This window comes from Polistes dominula, unplaced genomic scaffold (assembly GCF_049000335.1).
Source record: "Polistes dominula isolate Pdom_NZ unplaced genomic scaffold, Pdom_raw_medaka contig_16, whole genome shotgun sequence".
Lineage (NCBI taxonomy): Eukaryota > Metazoa > Arthropoda > Insecta > Hymenoptera > Vespidae > Polistes > Polistes dominula.
In genome coordinates, this window is record NW_028301040.1 from 5,825,338 (window position 1) to 5,848,612 (window position 23,275).

At 29.4% G+C, this 23,275-nt stretch overlaps 1 protein-coding gene and 1 long non-coding RNA gene across 2 annotated transcripts in view; one reads left to right on the forward strand and one right to left on the reverse strand.

Annotated features, from left to right (window-relative positions):
• Window positions 1–23,275, reverse strand: part of LOC107066180 (dystrophin, isoforms A/C/F/G/H) — a 334,345-nt gene that overhangs the window by 104,622 nt on the left and 206,448 nt on the right. The gene's annotated exons all lie outside the window — the stretch shown is intronic.
• LOC149031816 (uncharacterized) lies at window positions 648–9,060 on the forward strand. The gene is made up of 3 exons (XR_016177347.1): window positions 648–1,426; window positions 5,608–5,693; window positions 6,520–9,060. It is a non-coding gene; the product is annotated as an uncharacterized LOC149031816 (long non-coding RNA).

Below are 23,275 nucleotides of genomic sequence, written 5' to 3' on the forward strand. Positions count from 1 at the left end.
CTTTTCAACCGACCGTATATTATACGACGACGTACAGCATTATGCTACACTTTTGACTGTCTATAGGTTGCACACGAAGGTGCTACAGAGAGGATCAGTAGGAGACCTGGGGGGAAAGAAAGGGGGAAAGAAAGGGGGAAAAAAGGGGAGGATGGGAGGAAGGTTGATGTGTACAGTATTATGCCACACCCACGCGGCGTTCTCGCGTTATTTACGTCTCTCGTGGTAGCATTGAAAAATAAACTACTACTACGTTGCGAGGAACCCTTTTCTGCTATAGGAAAGAAATGCTTTGTTACGATGGGAGACAGGTAGGTGTTACTATATACATTTTGCTAGCCGTTTAGAAATGTATTCTATGACGAGAGATATAAAGTATCATTATTATTATTATTATTATATTACTTTTTTATCAATGACATAATAACAATTTTAAAATAATCAATTATTTCTTTTTTTATTTTGTTAACGTGTAAAAGTAGAACGTCCTGTGATATTTCATTTCATTCGAATAATGTAAAACGAATGAATATTTTCTGATATAAAATATATTTTTTTTTTCATTTAAATCACTGTTATATATATATATATATATATATATATATATATATATATATTATTTATTACATTGAATGTATGAATATCGAGGGAATGATGTATAAATATTATGAACTAAACCGGATTATGATCAATTTCGTTGGGATATATTATCGTTAAATGCAAATTTTCTTTTTTTTACAAGAATGATTGTAATACGTTATAATATCGACGTGATTAAAATATATATTTTTGAAAAAAAAAGGTATGAAGAAAATGTGTATAAAACGAGTGTATTAATACATCGATATAATATACTGTTACTTAGCACGAGTAGAACTATTAGTTGTACAACTGTCTCGTTGTCGTCTCGTTGATGAAAGCATCGTGTCGAGTAACTCGTTGAACACAGAAAAAGAGAAACACAGAGAGAAAGAGAGACAGGGAAGCATGAAGTATGACAAGATTTACGAGTGTGAATAAAATTGTCGAACAAATTTATTACCAACCAGCAAACCAACCAACCAACCAACCAACCAGCCAAACAACTAACACGAAGATGACTGCGTTACACTGTTGAATTTTTCTACTTTGTTATACACCATAGAAAATATAACTACGAATATATTCTTGACAATGGATATACTTTACTGACATAAGCCACGAACAAACACTCACTTTTTTACCCTTTTATATATCTCTCTCTTTCTCTCTCTCTCTTTATTTCTTTCTTTGTCTATCCTTCCTCTATTTCTAGTTGCTCACAAATTGGTAAAAAGGTGGCACTATCTGGGTCCGAATACTACGAGCTTTTAGTCGTCAACCAGAAACGCAAACCACCAGCATCATCATCCCGACGACGACGACGACGACGACAACAACATCGGTGGTAAAACGACCACTAGCAAACCTTTTTCCAGTTCCACCCTCACCACCTCCACCTCCTTTTTCCACGACCTTTAATTTCCCTCTCACGACCCTCCTACATGTTTCTTCCTTTTTCATTGTCATCCCACTAGTATGTGAGGTTTAGTGGTTGAAGGAAGGTTGTCTAGAAATGGCCGAAAAGTCGATCGATGAAAGAAGTCTGGCTAAAAAATAGGAGGTAGGGGTGGGAGGAGGGTGGTTAGGAAAAGGTGAGAGCAATCACGAGGAAGAATACGAAACTGGCTAATTCAAGTTGCACAAGAAACTTTCATTTCTGTATTGTTTTTTTTCTTAAACTGGCTTATCTCTGTACAACCGTTTAGTATAAAAGGAGGGAACAAACCCACCCCTAAACCTTTAACGATATGCTGCATCTAATAGAGTAAGAAATTTCTTTTATTTCTTTTTTCATTTCTTTAAAATGTAAGTCTCCTTTTTCTGTTATTTCTTGTTTTTTTTTTTTTTTACATTCATTTGCTATTTAGTACGAGAATGTATTTAATTATTATTATGTATTAATTCAATTAATAATTTACTTTTATTTCCTTTATTAAAATAAGAATTCTAAAGAAATTGCTCGTTACGTAAAAATATATAAGAGGAATATTTTTGGTGGATGATAGTATCACGAATGACAATGTTTATCAAAGGATTTCGTGGTTGACTTTATTAAAGTCACACTGGGTGTCATGATTTTGATCCAACCTACTAAACTAATACTACTACCTTGTCCTTTCTTCATCTTCTTTCATCTTCTTTCAACTATTTTTTCTTTTTTTTTTTTTTTACTCTTCCCTTTTTTGCTTCTCATCCTTCTCGAGTTTTTTTTCCCCGTTTTCGCGTAACAAAGAATTATGTTGATTCTATGAGAAGAAAGAAAAACGAAAAACTGGAGTAAAGTAAACTGAAGTGGGTCAACGACGAGAAATCGTAGGATTAAAAAGACACCGAAAAGAAAGAATTCGTCTAACTGTAAAGATAAATAATAACTCGTATGCAAATTGTATATATTAATATGTATGTACAAAATTGTTAGTATTGTTTTTATAATATCACATTCATATTTTTTCTATTTATATTTTATACGTACTCAACCCTTTTACCATATCGTGCACAAATTTCTAATTTGTAACTGGGTATTCGTATGACACAAATTTCATTTTAATTTATTTTTAAATGCAAATGAAAAAATTGACAAAATTTATTTCCATAATTTTTCCCATTGACAATTTTACAATTCATTTTGTAGTATGTTTATTTTTATTTATTATTCTTTTGTTCTGAAATTATTACAACCGGTCAATAAATTAACAAAACAACTTTAGAGTATAATTTTCTTTTTTAATTTATTTTAAATTCAGAATCATTGTAATTAATTCGAAATAAACAAACGATTGACAAAAATTAGTTTCCAATACCATTGAATAATATTGTAACAAATATAATAGAAAATTTGTCCGTCGTATATTCTTTTAATTATGCTTGAACGTATCTTTTCCTTGTCACGTAATATCGGTAAACTATCCATCCCTCTTTCGAATTGTATTCGATTGGTGGCCAAGAGTAAACCGTAATCACTACGATGTTAAATATTTAACGGTTTCACGCGTATTCCAATCGGATAACGAAATAATTCGAGGATAAACAAAAGCGCGTACGAAATAGCGCGTATATACTCGGCGTTGTTCTCATATGCATAAAATTGCATAACAGCTTAAAACGAAACAAATAATTATTATATTATTATCGTGGTTGAAAACGATTAAAAACGATATTAGAGAAAATTCGTTTTGTAATTCGACTTTGAGGATATCCGGTCAACCGGATAATAATGTTCATTTTTAATAACTTTCAAAATTAAGAATACAACAATTGAATGGTTCATTGATTTAATAATATTCATAACTAAAAGTTACTCTTTCGATCATAGTAAAATACATGACCAAATAAATATATTATTACCTTTCAACTCTGATCTCGTTCGTTGACTTTTCACGGTGAAGAAAAAGAAGAAAAGAAAAAAAATACCTCTGCCGAAAGTTCCAACTTTTCGTCGCATCGTTCGCGTGGAAAAAAAACACACAAAAAAAAACGAAGAAGAAGAAGAAAAAGAAAAAACAGGATAATTGTCGGAGCAAACACCCTTACGATGACACCGGAATTGTAAAAGAGTCGGGATGAATAAAAGAGGAAGAACGACGAAAAAAAGGGGGTGGTTCTCAGGGGCGGTGGGGAATACTGGGTTGAATGTACGAGGAGGAAAGTGGGGGAGGGGAAAAAAGAACTCGGATCATTACAGTGTGATTTGAATGCTAAGAGTAGCGCTTCGTTAACGGGATCCACTTGACCCGGTAACGAAACGTAACGATCCTCAATGTCTTTCGTTTCCACTTTTCGAATAGAGTAGAAACATAGTGAGAGAGAGAGAGAGAGAGAGAGAGAGAGAGAGAGAGAGAGAAAGTTTGGAGAGGGTAACGTTACGCGTATACTACTTACACACATGTATGTGTGTTATAACTTTACGCATTGTAGAAAATATATAGTAGGCATGTGCATATACGTATGTATGTAAAAACTTTGTCGGATCCGTTGTACAACATGTCTTGACATCGAGTATACGAAGATAAAATTAAAAAAAAAAAGAAAATTCAATATATTGTACAATTAGTGGAATTAAAAAATTATTCCTTCTTACTTTTATTTATAAAGTAATTAATTTTGATTTGCAATTATATATTTTATGAATATTAATTAATTCGATATTTTTCTCGCAATAATATATAGTAAGTAAAAGATAATAAAATAATATAGGTATATTATTATAATTGTGATGCAGTAGTAAAGTGTTCGCGATTTAAATTAATAAATAAATAGAAATAATTTTCTATACTAAAATATATTATAATTAATATATAATATAAATTTAATTTTAATTTAATTTAATATTATATGTATACATATAATATTAAAAGCAATATTAATGATTATAATAGTAGTAAAACGTATATTGGATTTCACACAATAATACAATACTATAAAACAATACCTATAATTATAATTATCTATTATGCCACAATTATTTGAAAATTGAGAAAGCAATGATTAAACACAATCATATGATTAATTTTTCATTCTATTTTATTCAAGCAATATTCAATGCATATTATTTACTATATATATACTATATATTTATAGGTAAACGTGTATGGGTTTGTAAAATATAATACATTGCAACGTTTCGACGATGGATCCAGTCCGGTGAACGATTCACCGAGCCACTTGACTTTCTTAACCGTCTCTCTTTTTTTCTTTTTTTTTTTCTATCTCTTTCCCTTTCTGTAGGGTATAATTCCTCGTCCCTGAAGTACACCGATGCAGCAGATATCGGCTCGTTATGCGGCCTGACTCGAAACCAACCAACCAACCACCAACCACCAACCCCCTTTTTCTTCTTTCCTAACACACACCTCATACACATCCATCTACTTCTGTGACTATACTAACCACTCTCGATTCATTCACACAACCGACTTCTACTTTTGTTTTATTCAGTTTTCCCACCCCGTTGAGGATTTTTCTCGAGAATTCTCGGTTATATCGGGAGGCATTAATTAATCGAAAAGGTGTACGGAAAGAAAAGAAAAAAGAAAAAACAAATAAAAAGATGAATGAATTCTTTTCTTCTTATAACATTGTTATATTATTATTGTTAAGCGTTTTTTTTTTTTATTATTCTTCTTCTTTATCTTCGTATTTGTTCATATCTTTAAGAGGAGGGAGTGAAAAAGAAAAAAAAAAACAAACGATGAATAAAAACTCGAATTAACGTGAGATTTCAATTAGTAACATTTTGATTAAATGTTTTTGTATTTTTTTAAATAAAGAAATTTTCATGTTGAATTTCTATAAGGATTTAAAATAATATTAGAGAAAATATATATTCAGAAAAATGTAGAAGAGTAAAAGTTGCAAATAAAAGAAGAAAAATATTAAGGAAATAAAGTAAAAGAAAATCGTGCACACACGACTTCAACACTTCTTTAATAAGAGGAAAAGAGAGATAGAGAGAGAGAGTTGATTATAATATATGAATATTCATTGGTGCGAGTCCGCCTTTGCTATTTCTTCCTCTTTCTCTTTTAGATAGGTCTGCTAACCACGTAACCACTCTCACATAGACGATCCTTGAGGAACTTTCGAAAGTAGGGCTTAATTAATTTTCGTTAAAGGTACATTTTATCTTCGCACCTATTTTACTATTATATAGATATTTTGTTGTTATTATTATTATTATATATATATATATATTCATTTGAATCATTGAAATGTATTTTTATAATATAGGTGATATAATATATATGTGTATTATATAATATTATAATAATATAATTATTATAAAAAAATATAAGTAACATATTTTAATATAAATACATTATAATTATAATTATATAAAAATATAATTATAATATATTATTATGTTATATTTATATTATATTGTATTATATTTTATAATATATATTATATTAAATTATATTATATTAATATAATTATTATAAAAAATATAATAACTATATTTTAATATAAATATATTTTAATTATAATTATATATATAATATATTATATTATGTTATATTTATATTATATTGTATTATATTAATTGTATTATATTGTATTATATTATATAATATATATTATATTAGATTATATTCTATTAATATAATTATTATAAAAAATATAATTAATATATTATTATGTTATATTTATACTATATTGTATTATATTATATAATATATAATATATTAAATTATATTATATTAATATAATTATTATAAAAAAATATAATTAATATATTATTATGTTATATTTATATTATATTGTATAATATTAATATATATTATAAAAATATAATAAATATATTATTATACATATATAGTAATTTATCAAAAATTTTATATTTATTTCTACGTATTTCATTTAAATTCTTTTATGTTCAATATATTTTATATCTCGTATGTGTATGTCTGTATTCAATGTGCGTGTATCCAATTGTTTTAGGTATATAGTTGGATTCTTTTTATCAAGATAACAAAGTAAAGGATTGGACATTGGAAAACATAGAAAAGGATGAAAGAGAGTAGGATTATACATGGACCATGTATGTCAGCTCAGAAGGATGCTGCACACCAGATAAACGGAAGTTCGGAATTCAATCAACGTTTGTCGCTAGTTCGTCTGCCTTTGGTTTACCTTTGTGCCTTTGGGTTTATGTAACTTACGCCGGACAAGCGAAGTGTACGTAGCTGGGTAAACATTCCACTAACGTTAAATTTATGCGATAAGCTATCGTCCTACTTTCTATCCTTTGATCGAAACTAATACCATAACTGCGATGTTAAGGAGTTAACTATTATTTTACAATTAAACTATAAGTTATTATACATCCTCGGATATGTCTCTCACAAATATATTTTTTTTTTAATATTAAATTAAATTCTCTCTCTCTCTCTCTCTCTCTCTCTCTCTCTCTATGTTAGTTTGAAATTATTGAATTGAAACAGAATATTCGTAACGATGAAAATTTTACTTTTGGTAATTAATAATAATACACGATATTCTTTTTTATATTATATTCATTTAACATACATAGGAAATTAATTGGAAAAAAATTACTATTGTAAAAAAATGTTTGATAAAATATTAATGTGATTAAACGTTTCGCGCGCGCGTTCCGAACAAAATTAAACACTTTTATTCTTTATAATTATTTAACACAATTTTACCAAATTTTCCTCATATAAATTGTTCTAATTATTTTTTATAAAAAAGTTTTATAAGTTTCCTCTTGACTTTGAAAAAAAATATATAAATGTTTAATATGTATTAAAAAGTGTACTCAAACTTTCGATCGGTAGCATAAAAAAAAAGAACCAAATATATTCAGTTAAAATTCACCAACCACATTTTCATCTATTTTTTTTTGACGATGAGTGGTAATCAACTACTACTACTACTACTACTACTACTACAACTTTATTAAATTTACTAGCCATTATTTCATAAAAAATTAAAAAAAAACCCCATCAATAATAAAATGTGCAAAAGCATTAACGTATTAAACAAAAAGTATATCTTTTCTCGAAACAAAATTTTACTCAATTAAAATAAAAAAAAAAATAAATAAAAACTATTACTTTGACGAGCAATCATTGACAAATTAGCATAAAATATTATTAATAATTAATAACTCTTTGAAACGTATAATAATATACAGACGAGAATATATTTTAATTGATATGAATTCTTCAATTTTATAATATCATAATGAGAAATCATTGATAAAGATGAAAGAAAGCTTATATTATTAAACGTTCTTTTATCAAAAATTTAAAAAGCGATAACATCATTCTAAATCATATACATACATATATATATATACACGATTGGATAACTCGAATGAGTGTATGTGTCAGTACTAACAGTGTTTGTGAAACAATCGGAATGTTATAAATTCGTAGCTCTTTCTATTTCACACAGACACACACATACGAAATCTCTTTCTCTCTTTCTAACTGAAAAGCTTTGTGTTTACGATCGAAAGAGAGTACTACACTACTACAACCATTGGCTATTAATTTGGTGTGCGTGAACGTGAACCAACTGAAAGATAAAATACACATGTATCTAGATAGATATAGTATAGTATAGTATAGTATAGTATTCGATATCAAGGCCTTGTTTGTAGAGATAGAAGATAGTAGAACGAACCGAGGCCGTTTCGTTTACGAAAAAGACTTCTTTTTCGAAACACATCTGTATCTACATGTTACTTCTCAATCCAAACTGAAATCAAACGAAACGAAACTAAACGAAAACTAAACTAAACTAAAGGAAACAATAAAAAAAAAAAGAGAATACTAAAGTAAAAGATAAAACGAAACCGGACGAATCGAATATATTTGAGAGGATAGAGAACCTCATTTCCGAACGATACGTTTAAAATTGAACAAGGAAACAATACAACCATTGTAATCCTACTACCCTTTTGTTCAACAACGAGACGACAATCTAACTTCAAATTACTCGTCACGATATCTTTGGGTCCTCTCGTCCAATGTAATCTCTCATCGTTTTAAAAAAACACAACACACAATAAAATTATCCAAGAAAAGTGTTGCATTGAAAAGAATCCAACACTAAATAAATAATTTAATCAAATTTTAACATATTCTATTACGTAAGAAAATTTGAACTGAACGTATTAACACTTTAATGGTCGTTCATACAACATGCGTGTGATAGTTAGAACATTGGCCGTTATTTTATTTATAATTTTATTATATATTTAGAATTATATATAAAATTAAATTTGTTGTATTTTGTTTTATGTTAATTTTTTCGTGAATGAAAATAAAGTTTGTTTCAAATGAATTCTTGAAAAATATTACCAGGTCCCTAACGACGTTTGACTGCGTACACGTGCGACCATTAAAGTGTTAAACTATTACCCTAAAAATATATATATAATTGAAACGTTTTATAAGGGCTCCTCATCCCTTTTTCCTACTCTTCTAACTTTCCCCTTGGGTCTCTTTATTCTCGTACAGGAAACCGTCGATTTCTGTCGGCATACGTAAACGCTTTTGGGAGAGAATGTTAAATCTATGCAATAATCTATTCCCAAGCAGACTACACGTAGGAGTGAGAGTTAGGTGAGGGGTTGTATAGAAGGAGCTAATGCGTATTGATGTAGAGGAGAGGAAAGGTGAGATGAGGTGAAGTGAGGAGTGGTGGAGAAGTCTACACCGAAAGCTCGCACAAGCAGCTAATCTATGCAAATGAGCACACACATGCCTGACGGTCAAAGGATCTTCCCTAGGATACCCAGCAGCCCTTTCCCTTTTCCTCCCTCCTTTCGCAATGCTTACAGCAAGTACACGTGAATGCCCACCTAAATACATATGTATGTATGTATGCTTTATATACATGTGTACATATTTATTTTATGTACACGTGCTTAACATAAAATATCGTCAAGTATTTTACTACCAACCAAAATTCAAATCTTATTAATTTTTTATATATAATATGTATATTGTATTTTTTCTTTCTTAAAGATAAATCAAGTTTATTTCATTAATTGCATAAATTTTTACTCAGGGTTTTATTCTTTTTCATTCTCTTTTTCTAATTAAGAATAAATATTACGTAACTTTGACGCACTACAACCAACACACCCCATCATTCCCACTCTTCGTTAAGATCATAGATTTATTATACATTGTATTTTTTTATTTTTGTTAAAATAAAAACGTAGTATATTATAACTTTATTAATTGCATTAGTCTTTATTGAAAGGGGGTTGGAGAGTGGAGGGTTCAAATATTATATTTTTCTATTACGTCGAATTAAAAATAATAATTATGCAATCTCAACTCGAACTCTGATGTAACCTAATAAGAATCATAAATCATTTATAAATTAATATTTTAAATAATAATAAAATGGTCTTATACTTTTTATTAAGTTGCATTAATTATCTACGATTTCAATTTTATAAGGTTATTATATTTTTCTCATGAAGTTTAGGATAAATATTATTCCATAAAAAATATTATGAAACTTTGTTAAGCACAGACCGAAAGTTTTTAAGAAGAAATCCACTAGCAGTAGATATGACAGAACGGGTGGGGAGAGGGAGTGTTATTTATTTCTATCTGTTTCATTCTTTCCTTCTTTCATTCTTTCTTTCCATCTTTTTCTATTTCTCTTTCCATTCTGTTTTAGAACGATCCTCCTCTGCAGTTATATCTCACCAACTTGAATATACTCTATATATATATATACGTTTATGTACAGTTATATACAATGTCTACAAAAGGATCATACATATTCAGAGGAACGTTACATTTATTAACAACGATGGTGAAAAGGACGAAACTAAATTTACGGTCGAGATCATGGCAGCAGCTACGATGTCGACGTCGTTAAAATTCTTTTCCCTCTTTGCAGATCTTTTCTTTCTATCCTGTATTTTTTTTCCTTTTTTCTTTATTTTTTCTTTTTTTCTTTTTCTTTTTTTTTCCTCTACTTTTTATTATTTTTTTTTTTTATCTATCTATAAGACTTTTACGAACGTTCGATCGTTAACTTCTTCTTCTTCTTCTTCTACTTTTGAAAGCACATTATAAAACATTCTTTCCTGAACCACCCTCAACACCCACTCCTCTTCTTATCGTTTTATTATAATCTAAAATGACGTTATAAATCGATTACGCGTTGTAAAAAAAAAGTAATTTAATTAACATCAGCCTAAACTTCACCACATCTTGTCTTCTGTTAGAAGTTGGCTAATTTAATTTTTTTTTTTTTAATTTAATCGACAAACTATTACGATCGTATTTATTCTTTTTTTTTAATAAATTATTTAACCCTTTTTCAATTTTTTGTTACCTTTTCATTACAAAATTTGTATTAACGTTTACACGATAAGAATTGTTATCATTAGAAAAGAATATTTTCGAATTTTCTATCCCACTTTATAAATGCATAAGTATAATACGTGCACCATGAGAAACTGTTAGAAAATGTTGAGAAAATGTTAAAGGAAATAGAAAAAGCTTTATGGAAGGAGAGTAATTATTTCATGGTCTTTCATGAAACATTCGATAGGGGTTAGTTTCTAAATGAAACCAAATAGAAACTCCGAAAAGGTATTATTCGTATGTTTGTAGAAACTCGTGCACTATCGTTTATTCAAAAGTACATACACACACACATCTATATATATATATATTTAAGTTATCCTCCGTATTTCATACTGATCGAAAAGAAAATTGAGAAAGACGAGTTAGAGGAAGTGAAACGAGAAAGAAAAAGTAAAAGAAGTATCAAAAGAAGGGTAAGTAGAATAAGAAAGAAAATAAAAAAGGAAAATAAGGACTAGGGATGAATGAAATTGAGTTTACTTGCCTATAATACTACTACTCCTATATACTAGAAGCAATAATTCTTTTAAAAGTTTCACGATATTGGAAAAACGATGGAGAACCATCTTCTAAGTCGATGACAAAAGATTCGACCTTCGAATAACAATTCGGTATCAACCCCTTCAGGCTGATACTGGCGATCCAGGATTTGAAGTTTTCTTCGACGAAAATCCGATTGATACTTATCAGATGGAAAAAGGTACTTGTAAACTGACTTTCGAAACGGTTGTTTTATTTTATCGAAGAAAGAAGGAAATAAAAAATAAAAGTAAAGTCTCGTAATTGAATCTATCCGAAGGATTTAACTTACAAGTTAATCCAATTGCTAATCGTAAACTGTGGTTGCAAACGAGTTTAGGATTCCTTCAACAAGAATACTACGAATTCGATTTCAATCCAAATTATTTTCTATTTCAAATAATCCCTGAAAGTTCATTTTGAACGTAGAAAAATTATTTGTCAAATTTTATTTAAATTTTTGGTGATTAATGGAAAATAATTTATAGTTTCAATATAAAATTAAATAATAAAATTAAATATATTTTTATATAATTAAAGTTAAATATATTTTAATATGTTTTATATACTATATAAATATATTTATAATATATTAATATATTAATATAAAGTTGAATATATAAAAAAATAATAAAGTTAGATGGATAGATAGTTTAATAAATTTATAATTAATTTATCTTTCATACACAGTTTTAATAAATTATTTTTTTTATTTTCTTATATCAAAATAAAAATTTGAAGTTTCTACTAATCAAAGTTTCAAAAATATGCATGCTTTGTTTAATTCCTTTATCGTCTTATTTTTATTCCACGTTTGTGGGTATATTAAAAAATTCATTCGAATGATGTAAAAGAGGGATTTATTTTCTATTTTTATTTTCTTTTTTTGAGTCACATCGAGTGAGCATTACTCGACAAGGTATATGAGCTTAATTGCGTTCCGATTTCGAATAATGCAAAGTAAAAAAGTCCGTTTGATCTAAACTTTTTTTATTTTCTTATTTTCATGCTCCCTTCTTTTTTATCCTTAAGAATCGATCCGAATGATTTAAATAGCACAACTCACGTCGTCGTCCTCGTCTTTTTCCTTTGAATGAAAATCGAGTTTGCAAAAGAAAAATTAAACAATCTTGTTAGTTCGCGTTTTCATTTGAAATAAAATACAATAAATATTTGTAACAAATAAAATGAATAATATTAACAAACGATTTTAATTAATTGTAACAAACAGAAAAATAGAAGGGGGGGGGGGGAAACCAAAAGATTTAATCAAATGAAAAATAACGAATACATACGCGAATGCTTGTTAAAACCTTTTCCTTATTTTCAAATTGATTTGATGTCTTATTTTCAAGAATAGATTTCGAAAAAAGATATCAAGAAGAAGAAAAAAATGAGTCGTATCTAGTATGCCCTGTTTGAGGAAAGTAAATGAGCTTGGTTCGAGGCAGTAAACTAGTCTCGGGTTAGTCCATTACCGTTGGCCGTCACGTATCCGGGAATCGAAGCTACAAGTTGTTTTCATCTAACACGGGTTCTTTCGTTTGGAGCCAAGAACGATCTTGGGTTTGTAGAAAGGAACAACACAAACCGATAAGAACGGCCTTGTGTAATTTCCTCCAACGCCTGCCTGTTTGGTTGGTTGCTTGGTTGCTTTTCTTGATGCTCTTACCACGATAATCGATAGTCCGATAGAAAAAGAATTAACTCTGTGTTTCCTATTGGGATAGGTTTAAACTTAAAACTATCTCTTCGATAATCTTCTTATATAAATGATACATTTTTTTTTATTATTAAAATAAAAACGTAAAATTCAATCGGTTAAAATTGTTGAATAGTAAATTGAAATGTATTATGCAAGGATTAATTAAATTAATAAATGTGAAGCACAATTAAAAGTAGTAATCGCATTCTAAAAGATTTTAGAGAGAAAGAAATGGGTTAAAGATAAAACACGAGATCAGTAAAGTCGTGCAGGGAATAAAGGAAGGGAAGGTAAATGGAAATGGAAAGGGAAAGGGTATGAGAAAAGGGTAGGGTAGTATATTACGTTTGCACGAAGTTACTCCGCCGTTGGAGTTGACTCATAGTGGTGGTAACGGTTAATGTTAGGTACTCTGCAATTTAGCGTAGCGTCGACGTTGAAAACTCTAAAATTGTTTAGAACGTCTGCTGTAGTCTCTTCTCTTACTTGTGGTGGTTTGAAAACGTGCAATGGTGGGCCGGGCCAGGTTGGACCGGGTTGGGTGGCCACGTGAGGACGATGAGCATGAGCAAAAGCATGAGCAAAAGGTTGAGCAAAAGGATGAGGCAACGTTTAAATGTCAAATGTGAGGAGAACGACTATGACTTTGTCCAACTGGTTGACTGCTGGTTCCTCTTTTCGCTGATTAACCCGTCCAATTCGAGTGGACAATTTCACTGAAGTTTTCGTCTCTCTCCTACAGTCGAATACAAAATCGCGAATCCCACCGTTCCATATATACCACCACTACAACCACCACCATGACCGACACCATCGTGCAAAATCCACCACCCTCTTTCCTTCCATTTGCTACAACTACTGGTGTTGGTGTTGGTGCTGGTGCTGGTGCTGGTTTTGGTGTTGGTGGTAGATACTCCTTCCTTTTCGTGAACAACGTTATAGAAGCGTGAATTTACAATGCAAATTCTTCGTTTAAATAAACATTGACCGAACGGATCGAGACCGAAACACCAGCCGGACTATGCTTAAATGCCATACTCATACATATCCACCATTGCGTTCTACCGCACAAGTAGAAAAGATATTTTTCTATCTCCTCGGGGAAAAGTAAAAGAGGGCAGAAATTAACATCGACAAATTCTTATGCTACAATGATTTATGACAAATCTCTATAATAATCTTTACCAATATAATTGATGTATTTCTTTTATTTTTAGTTCTTGTTCAATTTTTATCTATTTTTTCGTTATTTTCATCCTTTCAGATTTTATTATTGAATCGAAAAACTGTACTCACACGTGTAATGCACTTTTTCCAATTTTCAAGTAAAGTAACAACAACAACAACAACAACAAAAGCAACAATTCTACCTTTCTACCGTGTTCTGTGAATTTTCTATTATCGTTTTCTCACATAGAGGTAAAGCAAATATATTTCCTCCTTTACCTACCTACTACACACCTTTGCCATTTCTCTCTTTATGCATTCTCTAAGATGACTACGCAAAACAGATGCTATTAAGGAGGAAAATCTTCAAGTACAAAGAAAGCCTCTTTTACTGCAATGCGTCAAAAGTATGCGTTCGTCAAAATGCAAACAAGCAGACTAAACTAAAATAACACAGTGTTGTTTGTCCTATGCAAATATAAAAAGGAAAAATTATTATTATAAAAATATACACTATGATGGATAATTTAAAGAATAATTTTTTTATTTGAAATAATATAAAAAATGGAGAACGAAAATATAATATTTAATTATCGATATTATAATAAATGATTAGTAGATGTAATCTCGTTATTTAATAATTGAAGAACGAAGTCATGTTTTGTAAGAACTTACACAAACCTTTAGAATATCGTTAATGAGCTAGCAAAACGTATTCGCGTTCGCGTCAATTAAGATACCACCCGTTGCGTTGGTAGCTAGCTAATGGAATTCCTGCCACGTTTCAACTTAAACAATATATATCTCGAGATTATGACAATATATCTTGAAAGATATTAGATGACCTAAAACTGTGTAAAATTACTGCAAGTACAAAATGAACAATGAACGTTAGAATTTGATGGTTAAATTATTCCAATAAAAAAAATATTATCAATTTAATCTTAAGATTAAATAATAATCATTTCATTAAATATTATCATTTGATCTGCTTTCTAAAGTTTCGTACTTATCGAAAAAAATGAAACTATAAAAATCAAAAAGTATAATTGAACGAAACAAAGGTTATAACAGCTGAGGAAGGTATCAACCTATTCGAGATAGAAAGAAAGAGAAAAAAAAGTTAGAGAAAGATAATAAAAGCAAAGGAAGAGAGCAGTAGAAAGAAGAATTCATTCGTTAGACCGTGCGATTTTCGCTATGAAGGTAGTAGTCTAATTACCTTGGAGAAGGTAATTAATGCGCGGGAAAAAAGCTCGGCACTGAAATAACGAGAAGAACGAGGAAAAGTGAAGGAGCAAAAGAACAGGTAAAGAAGAAGAAGAAAAAGAACAAAAAAAAAATAAAATAAAAAAGAAAAGAAAAGAAAAGAAGAAAAAAAAAAGTAAAATAGAAAGCAAAAGAAAAACAAAATAGATGAAAGAAAGAGAGAGAACAAAATTCGTGTGGTTTTCTCCGGGATTTTAGCCACTGTCACCGCACTACCACCATCACCACTACCACCCCATAACCACCCGTTAACAACCATGTAGGTAGAAACGTGTAACGACCAGTATGTCTCGTTTGGACGATTCCTCGTGCGTTAAGCATCCCCCATCTCCACCTCACCCCCTATTTTCCCCTGACTACAGATAGTAGTGTGGTATAACACTGCAACACAACGGACAACACCCCTCTACCTCGTCTCTTTCCCACCCTTACCTACCCCAATTCGAGGAGACTGAAATATCGTTCTCATAAATCGCTCGGCCGGTCAGCCGAGTGTGGCTATGGTATTATAAAACGTTGCTAAATTAATTTTGATTCTAGTAGAGAAAGTATTCTTCTCTCTCTCTCTCTTTTTGTTTTTCTCTTTTTGTTATTTGCTATGGTAGCAGCATAGCATCTATCTATCTATCTATCTTTATCTCACTTGTACTATTTCGACACTTGCTAGGACGCACGCGCACGGTTATTAATTACCTTCGAGTGGATATTGAAATAGGGATTTACGAGCAACAGAGAGCAATATCGTATCGTACCTAGGTAGATACATATATACATATATATATTGCTTACATATATGCATGTATTTATTCTATGTATGTATGTATGTGAGAGAGGAACGACATTCGCGTACAGAGAATACACCACCTGGTGCATATATGTATCCATGTACATGTTCGTATATATGTGCATATACATATACATGCTGCTGGCAAGTTCTCCCTCTAGTTTCTTTTTTTTTGTTACTTTTTCTCTTCTTTGTTTTCTATCTTTCTTTTATACTTTGTCGCATCCTTTTTCTTTTTTTTTCACTTCTACTTCTTCATTTTTCAAAACACACCCTCTACTACTACGTGTACACGCGAAACCACTTTAATTCGTCGTTCGATCGTTCTCTTTTTTCTTTTTATTTTTTTTATTTTCCTATCCTTGCAAGCACAAGCATCTTGCTCGCGTTGTGAATTATGCAACGAATTGCGAACGTAAAACGAAAAGGAATCAAAGAGATAGAAGAACAGTTCGAGGTATTACCGTGTACAGTTGAGAAACCGTACTTCCCCATAGTGTTGCCGAATGTTGAATATCGATCGAGAAAAAAGCCGATTCTTTCGGGAATGATTTCGATGCAACGTATGCTACGAAAACTATATATAACCTCCGATCTTTCGAATCTTATCTCTCCATTTTCTTGTTTATCGACCAAATCTTTCTGAAACGATAGAATATTCTTTTTTTTTTATTTTAAATTCATCTCATTTTAATCATTGGATACGATTTGTAAGTATTTGGTCGACAGTTGTTTCATTTAAGATGCGTTATTTAATATTTATCAATTGTTTATCGAAATTTAATTAATATTGATTAAAAGATAATATAAAGTAATCAAAGTGACGTAATAAAATAATAAATCTGATCACGTATATTTCTTTTTTTTTTCATTTTAGTTATATAAAATAATAAATATTTTTTGATTATTCGAAATAATAAAATTACTGTGTAAATGGTTTTTGCTAGAAAAAAAATTATAAAATACAATAAAGTAAAAAATTGTCTATCTTTTCAAATATTAAAGTTTCACTATCAAAAATTATATATTATTTGTTAGGAAAAAAATACTATAAAGTAAAAACTTGTTATCGTACAAATATAAAAGTTAAACTATTTAAAATTATATCTAATAACTTTCTTTTAAAAAAATTATAAAATACAATAAAGTAAAAAATTGTCTATCTTTTTTAAAGTTACACTATCAAAAATTATATATTACTAGGGGTGCCCCGCCACACGTTGCTGTGGCTCACAATCAGTCCGATACACACGTCTTTAAGTCAACGAATTACCTTATACCGCTATCTGTTAGAATCTTATCGAACTAACAGAGATAATCATGACTCTTTGTTAATAAACAAATAATTTGCAATAAAATAATATTGCGATTATAAATTGAGATATAAACTATTCTATCTTTCAAGTTGAATGAAACTGCACACAGTGTGTAAAATTTTATTAAAATCGGTTCAGTATTTTAGGAGTCCATTGCGGACAAACAACGTGACACGTAATTTATTTATATTAAGATTTGTTAGGAAAAAAATACAATAAAGTAAAAATTTGTTATCGTACAAATATAAAAGTTAAACTATCCCAAATTATATCTAATAAATTTCTTTTCTTTTTTAAATAAATAATAAAATATTATAAAAGTTCGATACAATAAAAATATTAAAGTAACCGTATTTATAATATATTATTTTCTATCTTATCTTAGACATTCCAATTTGAAACTATACCCGAACGCGTAACTTATATAAAATAGAAGAACTAGGTAGACAGAGAAAGAGAAATGTCTCAATAAAAGGGTTTGTGTGAACTTGGTAGTCGATTTATCTTGCCGCAAGCGAAACGTAAATCGTCGGATAGCAAGAGTAATACTACTCTTTCTGATGGAGTCGTCATAGTTATCACAGGTATTTCCAACAGCTCGTAGTAGTCGTCCTAGTCGTACCTTTTACCTTCAAATCATTCCTCGTCTCGCAATCGGATCGATCGAAATCGTCATAAACTCGCGTCAAGTACGAATATAATGCGAACCTTTTGTATCTTCTGTGTCAGCTAGAAAAAAAAATGATAGAAATGGAAGGAAGAAATGAAGGAAGGAAGGAAGGAAGGAATGGGGTTAAAAAGCCTCAGGGTAAACGATTCTATTCTTCGTTCTATCTACCATCAATTCGATATTGTGCCGAGGGATGAAATGATGATGACACACATATTCCAAAATGCTATATTTTGATGGGTTCATTCAAACTATTCTCAAAATTATGATATATCATTCTTTTACTTTCATTCAAATTTGTTTCTTCTTTTTTATCTTTTTTTAAAAATCTATTAATTAAATCTTATTTTGGGGATTTCTATATCATATTTGTGATCAATCAATTTTTAAAATATTTCATTTTTTTTTTCAATTTTTGTTCGCTACAATTTTAAGACAACTGTTTTAAACTACAACTTAAACAGCTTTAAACAACAAATTTTAAAATAACGCTGTTGATTTATATTTTTTGTTTTGTTTATACAACGAATTATTATAGTAAATTAAACGTTTATGTAATATTAAATCTCACTTGCGAAATATCTACATTTTTGTTTAACGATAAATAAATATTTCGATATTTTAATTAAACATTTTCTATTTGTTTCGATGTAAATTTAAAGATAATCGATACGCGGATACATATTTTTGCTTATCAATGAATAATTCGTAAATTACGATGATTAAGCATTAGTTTTTTTTCTTCTTTTTTTAAAATTATTATTTCTTTGATCAATTGATTTCTTTTTTTAAATATTGAGCAATAAATTATAATATTTGATTATTTTATTCGACAATTTTCTTAATACCTTTGACATACAAATAATATAATTATATTCGATCCAATTACAATTAGAATCAATTGAACATTTAATTATAAAGAATGAAAAGAAAAATGACATCTCCCAGATGTCATTGTATGTCAAAAGGTTTAGTTAATGTTACAAAAAAGATTCGAACGATTTAGATTTTAATTAACCTTAAAAGAATAGAAATATCTATAAACCTACAGAAGGTAAAGATATGTTACTCGTTAAAAAGAAATTACTTAAGTTTGAAAAATCGTTTGAAGAAAGAATTCACAAGTCTTCCCTTGAAAAATCTTCCCTTGAGAAATCTGTCATATTAAAAATTCGAAATATTTCAATTTTACAAGAACGAACGAAAATTAATTCAATTTGTTTTTACGGTTACCTTCTCCGGTCATTCACTTTCGATTAATTTTCTTAATTTTACAAATCAGAGAATGAAGGACAACGTTAAGTGCTATGCACCACCATCCTTCGATTTGAATCCTTTTCGATCCCCTTTTCTCTCCAAACCCTTCCTTATACCATCAAAACCTTCTTTCTCTACTTTTACATTTTCCAGGAAAATAGAAGAAGAAGAAGAGATCGACTTGAAACCCTTGAAGCTATGATTCCCGTGGAAGGATGGAAATCTCTGTCGCGGCCAATTTCACTCACGAAGCTCGTAATTCTCTTTTCTCCTCGTTTTATTATCTTCGTAAACCCGTCCACGTCAGGTGCATGTAATTTCTTGAAATAGGATGTCGAAAAGGCATTACGCGAAAGAGAACTTACCCTCCCCTTCCTACCCCTTTTGAACGGGTTGGTTTCATTCATTTGCTTCCTTCCTTCCTTCCTTCCTTTTCTACTTTCGATGAAGGATGTTTCATTGATCGTGATATTGTTCGTGATAACAACGATGATGTAATTTTTATTACATTTCTCGTGCATATATATTAGAAAAAATGTTATAAAATGCACGTGTAAATAGAGAAAGAGAGAGAGAGAGAGAGAGAGAGAGAGAGAGAGAGATAATTAAACCGTATACGTATGTAGGACGACAAGAATTTTGTTATTTTATTAACCCTTCCGCTCGACTGGTGGTTTTGCAGATGAAATGAACATCCGCATAGAATTTTTCTTTATTCTATATCACACAATACCGCCGGGGGTATTATTATTTTTCTTTTTTTTACGTTTTGTATTTTTTTTTTATTATTTAAAAACGAGCACGAATATGAATAAAATTATTATTACGTATCCGTGTTTTGTAAATAACTTTTTTTTTTATTATTTTTTATTTATTTTGGTTAACAATAGAAAAATAAAAATGCATATAATTCAAGTAATATAATAAATGAAGGAAAATACTGTAGGATTCTATTGAAATATGTATAATATAATTTATATATATATATATATATATATATATATATATATATATTAATCTTTGTTATATCGTGTTAATAATTGATTATTTTCAAATAATAATTTAATATTTCAATCGTGAAAAATGCCTTCATCTCAAAGCAAATTATTACGATTGTAATAAATAAAAATAAAATAATTGATGTTAATAAAATTGAAAAAAAAGGATATAAAAAAAAATCTAAGGATTTTAACGATGTTAAAAAATAAAGGATACATAGTTATCCTAGTTATATCGTTCATAAGACAATAACTTGTTCCAGTAGGAAGGATGGATTCTGGTTCGACTTGGAACAGAGGAAATCGTTCCGCACGAACACGACGAGTAATAGTTATAGTAATAGTAGTATTAGTGTCGTATTCGGCGTTTGGTTCTATTCGAGACGGTTTACTATCCGTATTACGACAGGAAATAATTCCAGATTGAAATTGACAAAGCAATTTCGGCAATACGGCCCGGATGGGGATGGTCGTTTCGTCGCTTAAAATCGTTTGGGTTATTCATTCTTGTGTTCTACCCAACGAAAGATGACTGATTTGAGTGGATTTATATTATTGGTCATTATATACCATGATACAATTTCAACGCATTATATTTTAACGTGTATACCAACTACAATCAAAACTTACGATATAACTTGATGCTAACAACGGAAATATCTATCCCCCTCATTTCCCCCCTCCCCTCCCCCATTTACGTTTCTCGTTGAATTTCCGTTTTCACAATGGTAACATATTAGAAAGATAAAATTTAACTTATCGTACACGTTCGATTATCACGTTAATTTTACCACCCCTGACTTCCCTATTATACTTCTTACTATTATAATATAGAAGATAATATAGTATAATTATCTATATTATTATACTTCATTGTGTTTTAGTATTACTTAATATATTAGATATTATATAATATTAATAATTATATTAAATTTAATAATTGTATTATATTATATAATTTAATAATTATATTATATTTAAATAAATATTAATAATTATATATTTAATAGTATTAGTTAATTTAAATAGAATAAAATGTAAATAAAAATAAAATATAATAAATATAATAAAATAAATATAATATAATAAAAATAAATATAATAATAAAATAAATATAATAATAAAATAAATATAATAATAAAATAAAAATAAATATAAATAAAAAAAATAAAATGTAAAATAAAATTTTAAAATAAAATGTAATTTAAAGCGTATAATAATCGTGTGCAAAAGTATTTATTTGATTTTAAGGAAAAAGAATGATGTCATTCGTCGATGATATTAAACGATGACATTTAAACGTGTTAAATATAAAATGTAATATATATGTATATGTATAATACTTCCTCGATGAAAGTGTATAGGATGTATTTTAAGATATAATCGATAGAGGATCTATTCTTTAGAAACTATTATTATCCGCGAACGCTATTAGAATCTTTCCTTTGAAATCGTACTTTTCTCCTTTTACGTATCCTCAAGTTTTTAAGTCTTCGATTTAACAGCCCACGCGTTCTGTCCCACATACGATACGACACGATACGACACGATACGATCCGATACGATACGATACGATACAATTCTGTGTTTTATATCGAGAACATTTTAATAGATTCTTTCTTTGAAAAGCTTCTACATGGGATGAGAAATGCATTGTTACCAAGTGGCACAGGTGTATATAGGTGTGTGTGTGTGTGTATATATAGAAGAACTTGTTCGTAGAAACCCCAAGAGGGATGCAAGGTGAAGATGAAGGACTTGTGAGCTTGAGTACGATTTTAAATGATGAGAGAAAGGGTGAAGGGAAAGGAAAGGGGTAAGGAGAATGAGCGAGGGTGGACCTTTCGAAAGAGGTTGCGATATCTCGGCCGGTTTTTAAGTGTCATCGAGTTTGCTCGTCTTTAGCTAAAAGATGATACGACACGGTTACCACGAACAATTATTTTTTCATTTTTTTTTAATAATCTCTTTCGTTGTGATCGTGTTTCTCATCGATCATTATTATTATTATTAAATGCAGAATGAATGAATTGCAACTTTAAAAATTAAATGTATAAACCTACCCCCTTCCCTTATCAATTAAATTTCCATTTGAAATAATGTCAGTGTGATCAACCTTTCGTTGACAAAATTTACAACAAATCGTAGACTTACCGCTAACAGGAAAAACTCGTACTCTAGTCTCCTATTACATACCTGTAACAAAGAAAAGCGATAGGTGCATTTAATAAAACGATGAATGGTTTGATAAAATTGGAATGAGAATGAAGATGAAATATTTTACAGTAAATACATATATGTAATTGTAAAACCGCACGTTTGTATTATCAAGTATCCGAATTTTTTCGCCGTGTTATTTTTTACACGACAATATATCGTTGATTGACAATGGTATAGCAATCAAATTTGAGTCATACTGAAAACTATCAAAAAAGTCTAGGAATTACTATTTTTTTTCTGTTTATCCTGCAGAAATTTTGTTTTTAGGAAATAAGGTATGAAATTTAATAGAACTGCCATTTACATCAGTTTATTAGAAAATAAGATTAAAAAAAAATAAAAATACAATTTTTTGAGAATCGAATTACATGATATTTTCTTTTAATAATCGAACAAAATAATTTAAATAATTTAAATTAAA